This window comes from Contarinia nasturtii, unplaced genomic scaffold (genome assembly GCF_009176525.2).
Source record: "Contarinia nasturtii isolate CC-2019 unplaced genomic scaffold, AAFC_CNas_1.1 Cnas_scaffold_1037, whole genome shotgun sequence".
Classification (NCBI taxonomy): Eukaryota; Metazoa; Arthropoda; class Insecta; order Diptera; family Cecidomyiidae; genus Contarinia; species Contarinia nasturtii.
Window position 1 is genome coordinate 624,424 of NW_022198383.1, and position 16,794 is coordinate 641,217.

A 16,794-nucleotide genomic window follows, 5' to 3' on the forward strand; every position below is an offset into this window, starting at 1 on the left:
CGAGATCGACACAATTGTGTACAGAATGTGTCTGTCAGTAGCCACTTGCTATAGCTTGTTTCTTTTCGTTTTTTTTCGTATGTTGTTATGTTTGAATTTTTCGGCGTCTGTTTCGTCAATCGAAGCTATGTGTGATTTTAAATGTGATTTTACATCGATTTACATGCAAACCAATCGATTTTGTTCAATGATTGCCGTGACTGTGTTTGCCGTCTCCACGCCCGGAATTCCACCAAGAGAATATATTCTATCAAGTACATAAATCGCCTACTGATTGTTTATGATTTATCGGCTTTGTTTTCCGCTGAAACACACTCATTCGCCAGATAACTTCTGTAGTATAGTTTTGTGTTTCAGCTGAGCTGAGATTCATGACTCGTGTATTCCAACTTTTAACATATATCAGTCTATTTCGAATGGCTTTGTAATACACACGAATGGAGGCTGCTTTTATTTAAGGATATGCACGTCCTTTGCGAATAATAAGCAAGTTTGTGTTGTTATAAATTTTCCCAGATTTACATATTCGCTGCGCAACAATATATAATTGCAATGAGCACAGAAAAATGCCATCGATAAATTATGCGCTCATATTTTATGCGCGATTCCGAATTGTGTATATACATTCGTTCGATTCATGGTAATTTTCAGTGTATATTTTGTTATTTTCATCATCTACTTCTTCTTATTTATTTTTTTCACATATTCATTAGTCGCTGCTTCTCCAAATAAATTAGTTCTTTTGTAGTTGTATAATTAAATAAAGCAATAAGATATAATTAAATGCCATGATAAATTTGTTGGATATATTGAGAAAGACTTTTTTTTAACGATTTTATGCCTTTCATCGCTTTAATCTCTGTGTGTGCATGTAGCACACTGGCGAAGACACTTTGGTAATGGTTTTGCTCTCATTTATAACAAAACAATGTTTGCGAGTTGTGACGTCGTATTTGCACAGAAGTTGCCACAATATTCTCTCTCTCTCTCAATGGAAGAATATCATCTTTATTAAGAAGTGGAAGTGGCCACAACACAAAACCGAATCCGAATGTGCTTCGATATACAGATTGCACTCGCACCGCACAATGCACACTCGCAAATGGTGCAGATGAATTTGTGAATTAGCACAAAAACATATATGTATACATAATTCACTGGCTGATGCGCCATGTGTATCTCTCACGGTCCGAAATGAGAGTGAATGCGCGCGCCCGACAAATGCGCGCTCAATGCAAAAGATGAACAAATTAACAATATATGAAAAACATGTGAACTCATATCGACTCAAGGAACAACGAAAAAAAAAACCCGTCGAAGAACGGCCAGTGCTTTTGTTCGGAGTTTTGGTTCTCATTCGTTTGCAGTCGTGGTCGTCTGCTTCTGCCATTATTCTATCGATTTGTTTTCATCGCAGCTCTTAAAACATTGTTGTTGTTTTTTTTTTTATTTGCCTTATTGAGCAGAAAATGCGGTTTTTTCCTCTTTCTTTTCGCTCTCTAGCTCAATCGAATTAATAACAAAGAGTCGATGGGTCGTCCGATTGACTTTATTAACGATAATTAGTCAGTAATTTCATTTAAATGTGGAATATGTTACTCAAAATGTATTGGAAGTCTTCGGCCATCGAACTGTTTGGCATTTCAATTGAATTATGTGCATGTGTCTGCGCCTAAAGCCGATAGACAATGCAAACGAGGCGAATGTTTTTTGTGAAGTCACAGCATGGAATGAAGTCGATGAACAGAAAGCGAACAGAGATAGAGAGCGAACGAGAAAAAAAAACTCTAGAAAATTGTATGCATATTTTCTGTGAAACGCCAAATGACATTCATTCGTCTTCGACAATAGACAAATATCGGATGGCTTTTGTGTATTCGGAGCTCTCTCTCTCTTTCTCGCTCCAATATGTACTTCGATAGCATTGATGCCGATCACGATCAAAGGAATTTAAATATTTTCCTAACGATCAGTAGCAGTTGAGGCAAAAAAACGACAGTGCAGGTTTGCATGTGGTTAGCGGTACACAAATGAATTCGAGGCAAGTACCGAAATGTAATCACGCAAAACAATCGAAATGCAATCGAATCGGAATGTGTGCGAGCGAGCTATTGCTCTTCGTTTTTGATATGTTATGTGTGTGCGCATCATCAACATGAAGACAATCACTAATTAATTATTATGCGGGCCGAATGAAATTCGTACAACATTGAAATACAACTGCTCTTAAGAGCGCCACAGAAAAAATTGCGTAGTGTTTTCTCACTACCTCTCTCTCTCTCTCGTTTCGTTCATAAGATATAGTATACAACCGAAATAGCAAATGCACCCATCGAGCATTTATATTTCTTTTTTTTTTGTGCCACACAAAACAGCGAGAAAAAAAACCATCCGAACAAACAAACAAACAAAACATTTAATTTATGAATTAAGAAAACTACACACATTAATTATAGAGAGCGCGAGAGAGAGCCAGAGTGGTCATCGGAATTAAAATTGTAAATTGCGTTGAAGTAGTGGCGCCAGTGCAGCCGAAAAATTATTTAATCGTATTGCCGAGCCGGCCTGATTTTCATTGTTGTTGCCTTGATATCGATCAGTAATGCAAAACAAGCCCCGAAAATATGCTCGAAAATGCTAAATAAAAAGCACAAACGCACCGTGTGTGCGCCATTTCAAATGCATATGATTATTGGTCATTTAGGTGCTTGGGAAACGGTGGATATAAAAAAAACCACATGTGAATAATAATTTTTGGGCAAGTTTATTGAATCTTCCCAATAAAAATCAATCCCATTTTTTTGTTCGGTGCGCGCCAATCGCTGATCTTTGGTGCTCACGCGCGGAGAGTTTGGTTTTAACCATAATTTATTGCATTAAATTAAAGTTTCTTCAAATGAATCGCTCATTTATCATTAATATAATAATTTTTTTCCAACTTGGAATGATAAAATGTTTGCGTCTTTTTTTGTGCGCGGCTTGTATTCGGTCGTAGCCAATGGAATCAATATTCGACGAGCGAAAGAGAGACAGAAGCAAACGAATTCAAACTTTTGTCCATATTTAATTTTTTTTTTAGAATCCAACACACACAGCATGTGAATAAGCGTATTCAAGAGTAAACACGTCTATAAATTTTAGACATGCGCTCAAAAAGGCCCAATGAAAATTCTGTTCGAACATAATTCGTAGGTAAATGGGCAGGCAAAAACTCGATTCCCCACTACATCACCCGCTTTTTTTACGTTTTTTTTTATACTTGACTCGCTTTAAATTGACGAACACACAAACAAAACACGTCACATCGATATTTGATTTTAAGCACTGACGCACCAGCTCGCGCGCACAAACACACACGCACGCACTTTTGTCAATCACTTTTTTTGAGTTTGTACGTTCTTTCGCATTTTGATGGGGCCGCTCTTTTGACCATTCGACGATAAGCTAACGGCAAAACGAACGAAAGAAATGAAAATAACACGTAAATGCCAAATTAGAAATTTAATATAAGAACCAATGGACGAGGTTCTACGAACAAATATAATATGATACTTTGAAGCGATAGAAAGCATTCCATTCTTTTTTTTTACACACAGAATATATGAAGTAACAAGACTTTGGCAACAGAGACCATTGAATATGGCCATAAAAGCAGTGACTAGACGAAGAGTATAAAACATTCTTGCTCTATTTCAGGCAAAATTTACGATTTGCGAATAAGACTCTTGAAATTGATGAAGTGCAATCGTGAAATATGCGGCGACTAATTTTGATTCAAGTTGAAAGAATTCGAGCAAAATGATATTAAAATGGATACTTAATGAATTTGATGTACAATTTGATAAAAAAAGATCGTTGGCTTTTTTTTATTTCAGATTTTTAGATAAGGATGAATTATAATACTGTAAATGGAATTTTCCCGAAGAAAAAAATATTTTTAAATGGAAAAAGTAGCAAAGAACCATAATTCACGCTTTCTGGCATACTTTATTGATCTTCTGGAGATAGAGATAGATAGTTTTTCCTGACACTTCAGCAAATAAATAAAACGAATGAGTTTTCATATAGTTTTGAATATTTAGCTTCTTTTCTACTGACCCCCTTCTTCAAACACATTTGAAAACAGGAAGAATTACAAGATCGTTACTTTTATCTTTCTTCGATTATATTTTCATTTCTTCAATGTTTTCCAAGTCACAGTTTCCCCTTTTGAATGCTTTACCCCTTTTGCGTTTTTTAATGTGAATATTTGCATGCGTGAATTTAAATCATACATACAAATAGTTGTGTGTATGAAATTGAGGCCATTCCAGTTCTAAAACGGTCTCTTCCAACGAATATAAAAAAACGGTATTCTATAACCATCCAATCCGAGTCGCATACGAAAAAGGGTGAAATTTACATGATTTTTAGTACAGTAAATCGAAACAGGAACACATGTAACATTGCTAAAAAAGGGAGACGTATATCTTCGATGAGTGAACCGAACAAAAAATGAACGTTTAAAAAAGGGGTTGAAATAGTTGCGTTCAAAAAAGGCATTCAATCTATTTTTGCATTCAGAAGGGTTAGCACGTGCTACGCAGAAGAAAAAAAACATACACAATCAGTTCGGTTTTCATTGGTGCAATAGAAAATTTTTTTTAAAAAAAACGAAGCGCAGCTGCAAAATTCAAATGAGTTTAAAATTTCTATTGGATCAATGCGCATCCCTTCTACTTCGGTGGTGTTGTGATTTGAATATGCAAAATAGAAATGGAGTAGAATCGTTTAAATAAGTCTGAGCGGTAGGCAGATTTTGTGAGTGACTCGAACGAACAACATGGCGTTCTTCAAACGGGATAAAAGTCGACGTGTTAAAAAGAAGAAATCATTCAGTGTCATTCAAAGTGAATACTTGTTTTGAAGTTCAAAAAGTAAATATTCAATTCCATGTGGATTTGCCGTTGCCTACTTTGAATTGGATTATAGCGGCTTTTTTATGGCTACCATCCACTTACGATATACGATCTCGAGTGAGTGTTATTTGCAATTATTTGTTAGAGATTGTCGAAAATTAAACATACAATATGCGTTCTTCGACGCATTGAATTTGAAAAGAGAATAAAAAAAAATCGGGAACAATCAGATTAGATGATTTATGTAATGAAAACGAAAATACCAAAGAAAAAAAATCAAGAGTGTGCGTATGTGTCCAAAGATATTGCTTTTGTTCGTTGTGTATTTCAAAAGTGGGGTCTCTTCCAAGTGAATTACATACGTTTTACTTGATGCTTGTTTTTTAATGCGCTCTCGAGTTTTTTTTACTTATAAATTTGGCTTGTATTTTGAGCTCTTCACATTTCGTTTTTTTTTTGCCCGTGTGTATGCGTATTCGATCAATAATTTTGTACGAAAGAGATATATGCTCGTAGAATAATCGTGAAATTTATTTGTGTTTTATGGTGGCTCAAATTCGATGGAAATTCGAGAGGGTTCTTCTTGATGTTTTCTAATAAATGTGTATGTGTTTTTTTCGTCTTCTATTTCTCCATCATACGTGTGTGCCATTGATTGTATATTGTTTTGGATTCTCTTGTTTTGCTAGTTTTGATGGTGAAGAGGCGAAGGCGAATCGAAATGCAATGTGAAATAAAATCGAAATCAAACAAAAATAGGGAAAACGACTCGATGAAATTGGTCAGTGGCCGCATCAGTCATCAAAATCTAGACACTTTCGATGTTATAAAATGTTGACATGCAAGAGAAAGAGAACGAACGAAGTGAATGTCCGAAATGTTTAGTGTATGTGTTCTTTTTTCCTTCATTTGGATTTTGCTTATTTATGTGATATTTTTTTTTCGCCAATCGACGTTACTCTTTAAAAAGGAGACCGAAAAATCGAAAAGGAATGTATTTTTTTTTTCGTTCATTCGCAATTTTTACACATATTCTGACATAAGCGAAAATGGTAAATAATTGTAAAAATTTTGTTGATGTTATTCTGTGCTGTTGGTTTTTGCTCATTATCGATGTTCAGTGTTTGGTATATTATGATTTGATGTGTGTGTGTGTGTGTGTGTGTTGAGTGAAAGAAGAAGGTAAAATGCTTGACAAAGCACCGGCAACCAAATACTATTTAAAATTGTTCACACAAGCATGATGAACTTCTTTTATTTCGATTTATATCTTCGTTTTGCTGAAAAGAAGAAAATATTGTGCACATGCGAATTTTATTTGCTTGTGTCTCTTGTGTCTCTCGTGCTCTCTCTATCCTTCTCTTGCTTCTATTCTACGGTGTGTGTGCAGGTTGCTAATACGTTTGCTTCGTTCCATCGACGAAAATCGATTGAATGATTGAAAAGAATGGAAAGAAGCAACCGAATCAAATAAAAATTACTTGTTTGTTTGTATTTGAAGGGGATATTTTTGCTTTGATATTGAAAATGCTTTTACTCGAATCTCTCTCGTATTTTCATTTGGTTGTTATTTCTCTAAGTGCCAGATATGCAATTTAATTGGATAGGTTTGAATTTCGAATGTGTGTTGAGCGCGTGGACATTATAAATGGAATACTGGACAAAATTTACTTTCATCTGCCAAAACATTCGCACTTATTAGACTATCTTTCACTCTCTATCCATTCGTAATTCTTTTTGTCATTTATTTTGGTATTTTTTTCTCTCTCTATCGATAAGAGATGGCCGCTCTCTTCGATACACACTTTTTGTTTCCAACTTATTCGTTTAAATCCATACGCTCACGATTTATATACAATGTATTACATAAATGTATGGGTTTTGTGTGTAATTTATTTTGCATTCCTCTATTTGAAGTATTAAGATGGTTTTATGGGAAATCGTACAGCCCCTCTGTCCCGTCAATCGTCATCCGATGAAACGAACAGGCTGAAAAAAATTATTCGTCTAAATAACATGGAATATTGTGTTTAAAAAATACACAAAAACTGCGTCGAAATTGAAGGCTAAACAAGAAAATTCCATATGTATGATAATGAACGTTTTTCTCCAATTTCGGATTTTTCCATGCGTCACTTGAGATGAACGTACACACAAAATTCTCTAGTCGGCGATTAGAGCGGCTTTTGTGAAAAATTCAAGCCGATTTTTTTTCTTATTTGTCCGGTGGGCATACACACACTCACCGTTCAACAACAACAAAAAACCGAACACAAATTCTTCTCTTTTTCTTCTTTCAAGCATTCGAGAGACGGAGAAAACATTTTAACCAAACGAATTCGTGCAAAATTGACACAACAACAACCACCGCAGCGAGTTGAACCCCCTAATGACAAGAAAACATTCGGCTCAGCAACGAAATGCAAAGATAAACACAATTTCCAAAATGAAACGTAAACACACACGCATTCGAATTGTAAATTTGGTGTTTTTTCTCTTCTTTTCGGCAGTTTTAGCATTGTATAAACATATTCTAATGGATGTGACATGTGAATGAAGTGAGGAATACATCAACTCCCTCACATACATGATTTGACGTTCGACATTTGCACCGAAATCCCAATAATGGAGACAAAGCACAGAACAATATCGGCGGAGGAGTTCTGAGTGACAAATGGTGTACCTTTCGGCAGTGTGCATATATATTCATGACTTTGACACACGTGTAGTCGAGAAAGTGACTAACTTTGAAACTGTGTTTAAAAATTCTTTTTACTAATTCGTTTCGATTCACTGACAAACGAACAACCCACACAAATTATGCCATTTTTTCCACCGTTGTTGTTATGATTATTATTCAATGGTAAATCACTGCATTAAACTCCCTTTTTTACCCTAGTTTTACAATAAAATTGTGAAAAATCAAGTCGAAATCGTTATTTTTTTTGGGCATTGAATTTGATTTTCAAAAATTGCGCGTGAATAATTTTATTATATGCCACATTTGAACCAAATGAATGAAAATGTTTTCAAATTTACTCAATTGTTAGCGAGGCTTACAGTTGCGGTGAATAATAGAATTTATAGCGTTTTCTTCATGATTTTCCAGTTTTTTTTAAGAATTTTGTGGGGTGAATCAAAATTCATAGATCATTGTTCGCATTTTGATTCGAGCGCATTTTATTTGTGTGAGAACGGACGACCGATTGGCAAGTGTGGTGTGTATGGGCGCGCACTCACGCGCATATAAAATATGGGTATGAAAACATTTTATACGATATAATAAACATTTTTGTTGATTGGATCGTCGTTGTCGGTGGATGGCATTCTTTTTGTGAATTGGCTATGAAATGAAAATACATTCAATTGCTTATAGGGTGCATATAGCAAATGGATCAATTTTTTTTTTATTTCAAAACCGAAATCGAATTATGTGCATAAATTTTGCAATCCTCTTTCACATCACAACAAATTCTCGCTCTCTTTCTCTCTCTCTCTCTCTCTCTCTCTCGTTCAGTCGATATAAGATGAACATTTTACATTATATTTTTATACATTTGACCCAATCTAAGGTATTAACATTGTAAGAAAAACCGATTTCAACTTATTGAAGAAATAGATGGTATTTCTGAATGTATTCTGTCGGAAAGATAGAACTTTCACATTCAAACGAATCAAACGATTGAGAAAAACTATTTGAGCTATATTTCCGGAACGATAATAATGTAAGCTTTGAAAGTTCAACTTTCTTGGATAATCTCCAAAGTAAATTATATCCGATGCAACGTATAAAATGATATCATGCGTTCATCATTCAAAGCGATTCAAAGTTAACATATTTTCTTCGTTGAAATTCACCAGAATTTTTAGAAGAGAAAGAAAAATGGCAGTAAGAGAGATGTTGCAAGTAGACGAAGAGGTAAAAAGCCTCTTTTTTCTTTAAAACTTCTATAGGTTTGGAATAAATAGTAAACAAAATTCGAACATTTTTTAAACTTATTTTATAAAAGTTTCTTTTTGAATGATGAACTATTTGCTTCGATTTTAATCTTTTAAATCGTCTTCCATTCAGACTTCTGGGTAAAAATCCTCTTCACCAAGAGCCGCTAAGTCCTCGCCTATCATCAAAAACACTCTTCGATTCAAATTCATTCAAAATAAAGTCATTCTTATCACTTATGACAGTCCATGAGATACTCCAAACTGATGTCCATGTCATATTCAAACACATACATTAGTGTTGTGCATTTTTTTCACGGTATTTTGTGTGTTAGACACGTTCCATATCATATTGTTATTATAAATGTTTCAAAAAATGCTCCCTTGAACTCGAATTATTATTATTTGATGTGTATATATGAAAGCGTACACCACATGGACATTCCCTTGATTGTGCAAATAATCATTTATCAATTTTCATAATCGACTTTAGATAGGATTTCACCAGAAAAATAACATTGCCGAAAAAAAAGGCAGCGCCAAATGCAAAGGAATCGAAGTGTATGTGTCGATAAAAAAATGGCAGGCAAAACAGAGTGTGAGTGAGCATAGCAATGAGATCACCCTCAAAACGTCTGCAAGGGATAAACACAAATTATTATTTTATTTTTTTATGTTTTATGGTAAAGTTTTTTTGCTTCCCATTCCGCACAGTGCCACTTTTATTGCCAATGGATTTGCCTGTATGCATGAAAGTTATCAATTCTTTCTCTGGTTTTTTTTTCTTCTGTCGGCTCCCGATTTGGAGAGTGTAATATAAATAATGTGCAGATTGTATCCGATTTCCACCCTTGTTATAAGTCATCCCTTGCGAAAAAAAAATTCGAGAGCCACATAAGACATACACACAAACATCACTTAATGCACATAGTGTGTGCGTATGCATTGATTGTATGTGCAGGGTTACTACATCACAAATAAAGAAATAAATGACAGTGCGCTCATTCGGAATGTCTTAAGTTTTCCTGTCTTCGCATTCTGTATACCTATATTGTCCGTTCTTTGCATTCTATTCACACTTTCACTTCAGGCACTATAAATTATAAACGAAAGACGATGATTATGTTTTTGAACTCGTTTCAAACCGATTGTACTTTTTTGTTCTGTAAAAACTGACTTCCGATTATTTAAAAAAAGTGTCATGTCAATAAATAAACGGAGTCACACGCACAGACATTTTGCTTGTACTTTGAGTTGCAAAGAAAGCACTTTGATAGCAAAATCCATGTGTAATTGCTTCACCAAAGGGGGTGGGAATGACCAAAAAAAAGATGTGGATGGTGATAAGCAAATGCGGCAACTTTTTGGAAAATTTATTATTAACTGACCGCTGATCAAAAATGACCCTCTTGAAAACCAACCAGATCCTTAGATAAACGAATTAACACCCATTGCCTTGATGCTACAAGAAGAGAAAAACCATTCATGGTCCATGTTATCATCGCACGTACTTTTGGAATTAATCAAAACTCAAACTGTGCACCATAGCTCCGACCAAACGGAATACGATGAATCGGACGTAATACATAAAAAAAGATGAAATACTGGCATCGAACGAACCTCTTATATTTTGATTTAGCATATTATGATATTGTGCGTTGCGCACACGCATAATGATGTGCAAAGAACAAAAGCAAACCAACCGAATTCGGACCGAGGGCCACTGCTCATTACGAATGCACATCAGACAATTCAAGACATGACAACGTGCAAATGTTTTGTATCACACACAAACACACACACAGCAACAGCAACGCTGAAAAAATATTGTATTCATTGCTGTTGAGTATATGTAATTTGGAATATGCGTGCGTGCAACGAACAAAAACGAAGTAGAAAAAAAGAAATTGTTAAAATACGACGAGAAAATACGCAAACAACATCCAAATCCAAAATGTGCCACAGTGGGAAAATGTCTCAAAAAATATTTTATCGAGATCTGCATACTCCACATAAATCCTCTCTCTCTCTCTCTCTCTCTCTCTCTCTCTCGCTTTTTTATGCTCACAGCTACATTTCATTTGAAATAGACGAAATTCTATGTTCGAATGGAATGAGTTCCATACACAATTGCTGTCATTATTTTTCTTGACAGCTCAACCATACAATATCAATTGCAACTGGAATCAAGCGAAATAGTTTTTCTTCGGACATTTTCAAAAACGTTGCCAACAATTCCGAATCGGTCTTCTTTTACGTTTTTTTTTTTGATTTCTGTAGTCAGACGACTGAACTCTGAAAAGAATTTGTTTTCTCGCTTCGATTCCTTTAAATGAAAAAGGAAGTGTTGCATTTTAGTTGAACAAAAAGAGAAATGAAAAACTTTTTCACCCTCATATTTCAATTATGCACAATGTTGAATTTGCGAGATTTTGACTATGACTGAATGGTTGGCCATTGAAAACATTTCCATGTTTACATACATACGTATGTCGTCTGCGCAAACATAATTTTTTCGAATTCAGAGAACAATCCAATTTTCTATGCAACGCATTGAGGAATATACATAATAATGAAACAAATACTATAGCAAAATGAGTTCCAAAATTTCAACCAAAAACTCCATAAATAAATTGGAATGAAGTCATAAATATTGCGGAAAAAAGTATTTCACTAATCTGAATAGCTATTTCGATTCTGCCGACGCAGGCACTTTCAATCAAATTCTGGCTCATAGTTAATATATTTTGTGTATGCATATCGCATAAAATGTGCTGAATTATAGATTCGGACCCTTTTTCATTCGTCTGGCGTGTGGATTTCATGCAAGTGTCATTTTCGCTCGTTCTCTTTCTCTCCCACCCTCTCTATTTTTCTCTCTCTCTCTTTTTCTCTCTTTCTCATCAAATGTGCGTGTATATTTAGTAAAACTGTTCATTTTCCATTTGTTTTATTCCATGTATATTTCGGGGCATTAATGTGCCGTCATTGCGATGAAATTCATTTTGATGGCGAATAAAGGTTTATTAACATCGTAGCAAATTCATTCAAATCGGATTCGCATTTCTATGGAAATGTTGAGATGAAACCGAATTGATTAAATTTTTGGGGAATGTATGTGTCGAGATACTCGAATCGGGTTATGTTTATGTCAAACTGGCAGAGTACATCCACACTTTGTATACGAAAGCGTAAGCGTCATAGTCTACATGCTCAAATACATAAATAAGAATGGTCAAATGGTGAATTGTGTGATGGAGAAGTTAAAAAATCACATTCGACATATAAAATGAATCGCTTTCTCGCTCTCCCAATGGCAGAAAATTTGGTTACTGCATCTGTGTAGCATAGTTTAATAGATTGATCCATTTGCTTATTGCCATCTACATATACTTGTCCGTATAATCCGTACACTTGTTCACCATCAACGTCCGGCCATTCAATCAATACAAACATCTCTCTGCCAAATTTCCATTCCACACGAGATGATTGCTTATATGGAAATTGGCTTGGTTGTTGCACATTTCGAATGTTGATAAATTATTCTATTTTGTTTTGGACGGTTTCAGAGGGGGGTGCGTCATCGTTAATCAATTCGATCATCAATTGCTCTCATTTTGGCTCTTGTTGTTCTCGTTTTACCAATTTCACTTGTATTGAAATATGCGAAATAAATTCGGAACATCGAAGAATTTGCCTGAAATGGAACGAGTTGCCAAATTACCAATTTTTTTTTTCTCACTTATATATTCTCTTTCGTCGGAATTGAAAACAATGCATCACAACAAAAGGAGACTCAAAACACACGCACTTCATCAGACACTTATTGCCTGCGATACTTAATTGAATTGTCGACCAAATAAATTAGCTATTGCAGTAATTGAGTGTGAAATTTCGTTGTTGTTGAGACGCTGTTGCGTTGAGTGCCTTTTTTCGGGCGAAAAACACGCGAAAAACAAGTTCAACTGAGCTACAGAGACGGAGTAAAAAGAGTGAATTGTGACGCGAATGAACTACCCCAATAAGGAAATCGTACAGCATTTTTATAATCGACCGAATGTCAATGTCCATCTACTCGACACACTGATTGCATCATTCACGCACACACAACGATACATATACGATATGTTTGCTTTCCTTTTATTTAACTGCACAAAATCACGTCGGATACATTACTGAACTAAAAAAAATACACAAAACTATTCGTTATTTAACGCTGAAAATGATTTCTTTGAGCAGAAAATCGCGATGCGAACAAGAAATTGAGATAAATCGTTTAATTGTCAGCGCCATTGTTCTACAATCACTGGATATGTATGTGATTTGAACCAAATAGCAAAATTGTTTTTTCTATTTGCTAAGCTCTCGCTAATCGATAATAATGGTTTGTCCCATTTTTGTCTGGGAAAAAACTGAAGCAAACATTTCAACGTTATTTTTTTTTACTTTCAGTGAGAATAATGTGTCGTAATTGGTATTTGAACAGCATGAGTTCATGGAAAAAATGGAACTGATGCCGCCAGCTATTCTTAAGTATGTATCATGTGTCACACGCAATTAGAACCTTATCATTCAGATCATCATGTTTTCATTGAATTCTTTATAGAAAGAATCTACTTAGCATCAGATGCAAATTTTACGTCTTGGCAGTAGTCACATCAGCAAATGACACAGACAAAAGAAACATTTATATTTAGGTACTGTTACGTCTCGTCTAATTATATTATAGAATTCTTGAGACTCAATAAGAAGCCATTTTTATCTTCTATATTTCCATTTTTTCATGCAGTAAATAGATCGCGAATTCTTTTATGCCTGAATGTTGATTAAATTTTGGATTTTCTCTTGTCAATTATTGAAGCAGCAAATTTCGTTAAGTACTTCTGCGAATAAGTAAAAGTATTTCTTCGAAAAATTTCATTCAATATGATGTATCTGATTGATTTCAATTCTAATATTGAAAATTGACTTTTTAAGTTGTTTCCCAATCAACGATTATTTTTTTTTTCAATTTCTTCTTCTTCAATTCTTCGATGAATGATTCGATTGCTCATTTGATTTGTTCGACAGTCTTTTCTGCTCTTTAACTTGATATTTGATAACAATATTTAAGTAAATCGAATTTTCCAACAAAAGGTTTTTCATTTTATATATATTTTTTTTTACAATTACAGAAGATGGAATGCCTAGCCAGAATGAAATGCACTTCGATGGAGAGAGCCATTGTGTCGAGGGATGAAGTTGAAGCACTGCATATACAGATTCTTTTGAATTGATGCGGTAGCCATGGTGACAAGTTGACGGCGTCGCCTGTATTTGCACAACAGTTTTGTATACACAGTAAACGAAGAAAACAACCATCATTTGGCCAGGAATATTTTGTATATACACTCACACACAGACAACACACATACATCGTACCAGTCTCCCCATTAATCAAACAACTGCAATTGTAGCCGCACATACGCGCTCTAATGTGGAATGTATGTATGCTTTTGGTATTCATGTTGATTTGGTCGTTATTTGTGCACACTTTTAACTCACGAACGCACCCGCTCTAAATGTACCATAATCAGGGAATGCCATCAAACTACGTCGTCCTCTTTTTTTTTAAATGTAATTGTATCTCTAGGTATCTTGTTTTTTCTTCTCGAGTCCATTTAACTATTATGTTCCTCATGCACTCACTCTCAATGGAAAGGAACCACCGGGAAAATAATGTAGTCTTTTTTGCTCTCTCTATAAATTATAACATTTCAACTTCCTCATTGGTTGCAAAGATAACATTGTTTTCATATCGAATTTTCTGTTTTTCGACCTTTTCTTCCAGATTCAAACCGGAATGAATATTGAATGAGATTTTAATTGATTTGAATTGGATTTGGTCGTGCCCACAATGAGTCAGTGAAAATTCGATTTTAGTTTGGAAAATTCAACATAAATTTATATGAAAAAAAAACAGAGTTTCTGGACATAAAACCAACAAATAAAGGAGGGCATCGCACAATGGAAAAAAACAACCCCCAATGACGTCTAATATTCGAAGGAGAGAGAATTAAAGATAACAATCGAAACAGATCTGTTTGGCAAGTTGTTCATATTGAATACATCCAATTAAAAGAATAACAAACAACATTTCGACCTGAATCTCACTCGAACAACATAAGCCAATACACAGGCCAATGCGTAATTTAATGAAATTTTTTTCCATTCAAGTATTCAACGTTTACTGATGAAATGAAATAACATTCACATATTTTTCCGTTTTCTTGCAGGTTGACTGAATCAGCTATAATGACCGAAATTAATGATTTCGCAGCCTCAATTCAATGTAATTGATTACTGAGAAATGATTTGCTCGCAAATGGCGGAGACACAGAAACAAAATAAAAACAACTTATTTTAGACTAGTTTTTAATTCCAAGCTCATCATTGTTTAAGTTTTACATTTAAGAAGAAGAAGAAAAATCGCGTCAGTGTTAAGATATTCGTTTAGTTTTAATGAACTCAAACGCAATAAATTGGAATTTGAAGTCGAAGCCGATTTTGCGGGAAAAAAACGTGCTTATTGATGCTTATGACAGACGACGCATGGTGACGTGCTGTGAATGGGAAAAAATCGTCAACAACTTAATTAGATGTGAAGTGTATTAGTTGTTGGCGCATCACCAATTTATTTAGTTTATAATTCAATTGTATCAATTTAAAGCAGAATCAAGCCCATTTGCCATTCCAATGCAAAGGCAGCGATATCACCGCTTCGTTTCTCATATTAATTTTTTGTTTTTTTGTTTGAATAATTCGAAGAGTTAAACACACAATTCAATTTACTAACAATTATAAAACGATAAATGGCCAAGAGTATGAAGCGCACGCACCGATTGTGCTCGGTCCGCGGTAAACAACGCGAAAGGGGGAGGTCGAAACATGCGGCCAAGCCAACTAGATATCAATATGCATTCGTATCAATTTAATTCAATTTAATTATGTATGTATACAGTGAAGTTGCTCTTGTTGCTTGTTGTTGGTGTTTTTTTTGTGCATTTAGCCGAGTAATTTTTGCTTTGATGCTTGTAATGATGCAACAAACCGTTCGGTTTTTATTTATTACTCCATTGTAGAATCAAGATATCTCTGGTTAATGTGGATATTTTGAATTTATGATATGTTTAGGTATGTCGCTTCGTTCGCTCGCTCGCTCTCTTACTATCTTGGCACAGGCACATGAGATTTAGTGCAAATTATGTGTGTTTAAACGAAGAAAAAAAAAACGTTTAGCCAAATGAATATGTATTAAGTCAAATGGACGGGAATTCAATAAACATAATAAAATGTGTGTGTGAGCACAAGTGAAATGCGATGCCAACTCAGTCGTTATGGTAATTGAAATTGATAATTAATTAATTAAATCGTTACTTCATCAATGAAAACTCTCTGTGAATTCAATTTACAATGGTAAATCGTACGAAACAAATATAACGCCAACATTTACATCGCATAAATCGAATCAAACTTGAAATGGAAGCATCTTGTGTGTATCACATTCATACTTTAATTTATACGAACCCAATACAAGTGACTGTAATACTATTAACAACGTATGTAGAAAACAGCCAAACAAAACAATGTAGGTCCATGAATGGACGCAATTAATATTAAAATCGAAAACGTTTTGCTGTACATAACAAATCATGTGAAAATGAGCAGACTGTTAAAAAAACAACACGATAAACTGCTGTTTGAGATAGATATAATTCCATGAGAAAATGTTCAGAGAACTCTGTTCAAATGACAATACAAAATCAATGGATTTAGATGTAAGGCTTTAATTTCAAATCGACTGAAGAAACTCAACGCGTAATTTATTGAAATCGTTTGAAGAACAGCAGTTTTTCTTTAGCTGGAACTTGAAACTCAACATTTCCAAATGACCAAAGCAATGCAAATTACCAATGAC

The 16,794-nt window shown here is 34.6% G+C and overlaps 1 long non-coding RNA gene across 1 annotated transcript; it reads left to right on the forward strand.

Annotated features, from left to right (window-relative positions):
- The first annotated feature begins 4,575 nt into the window (after positions 1-4,575).
- Positions 4,576-16,779, forward strand: LOC116344229. The gene is made up of 4 exons (XR_004201393.1): positions 4,576-5,015; positions 14,012-14,320; positions 14,668-15,023; positions 15,113-16,779. It is a non-coding gene; the product is annotated as an uncharacterized LOC116344229 (long non-coding RNA).
- Positions 16,780-16,794: the final 15 nt, after the last annotated feature.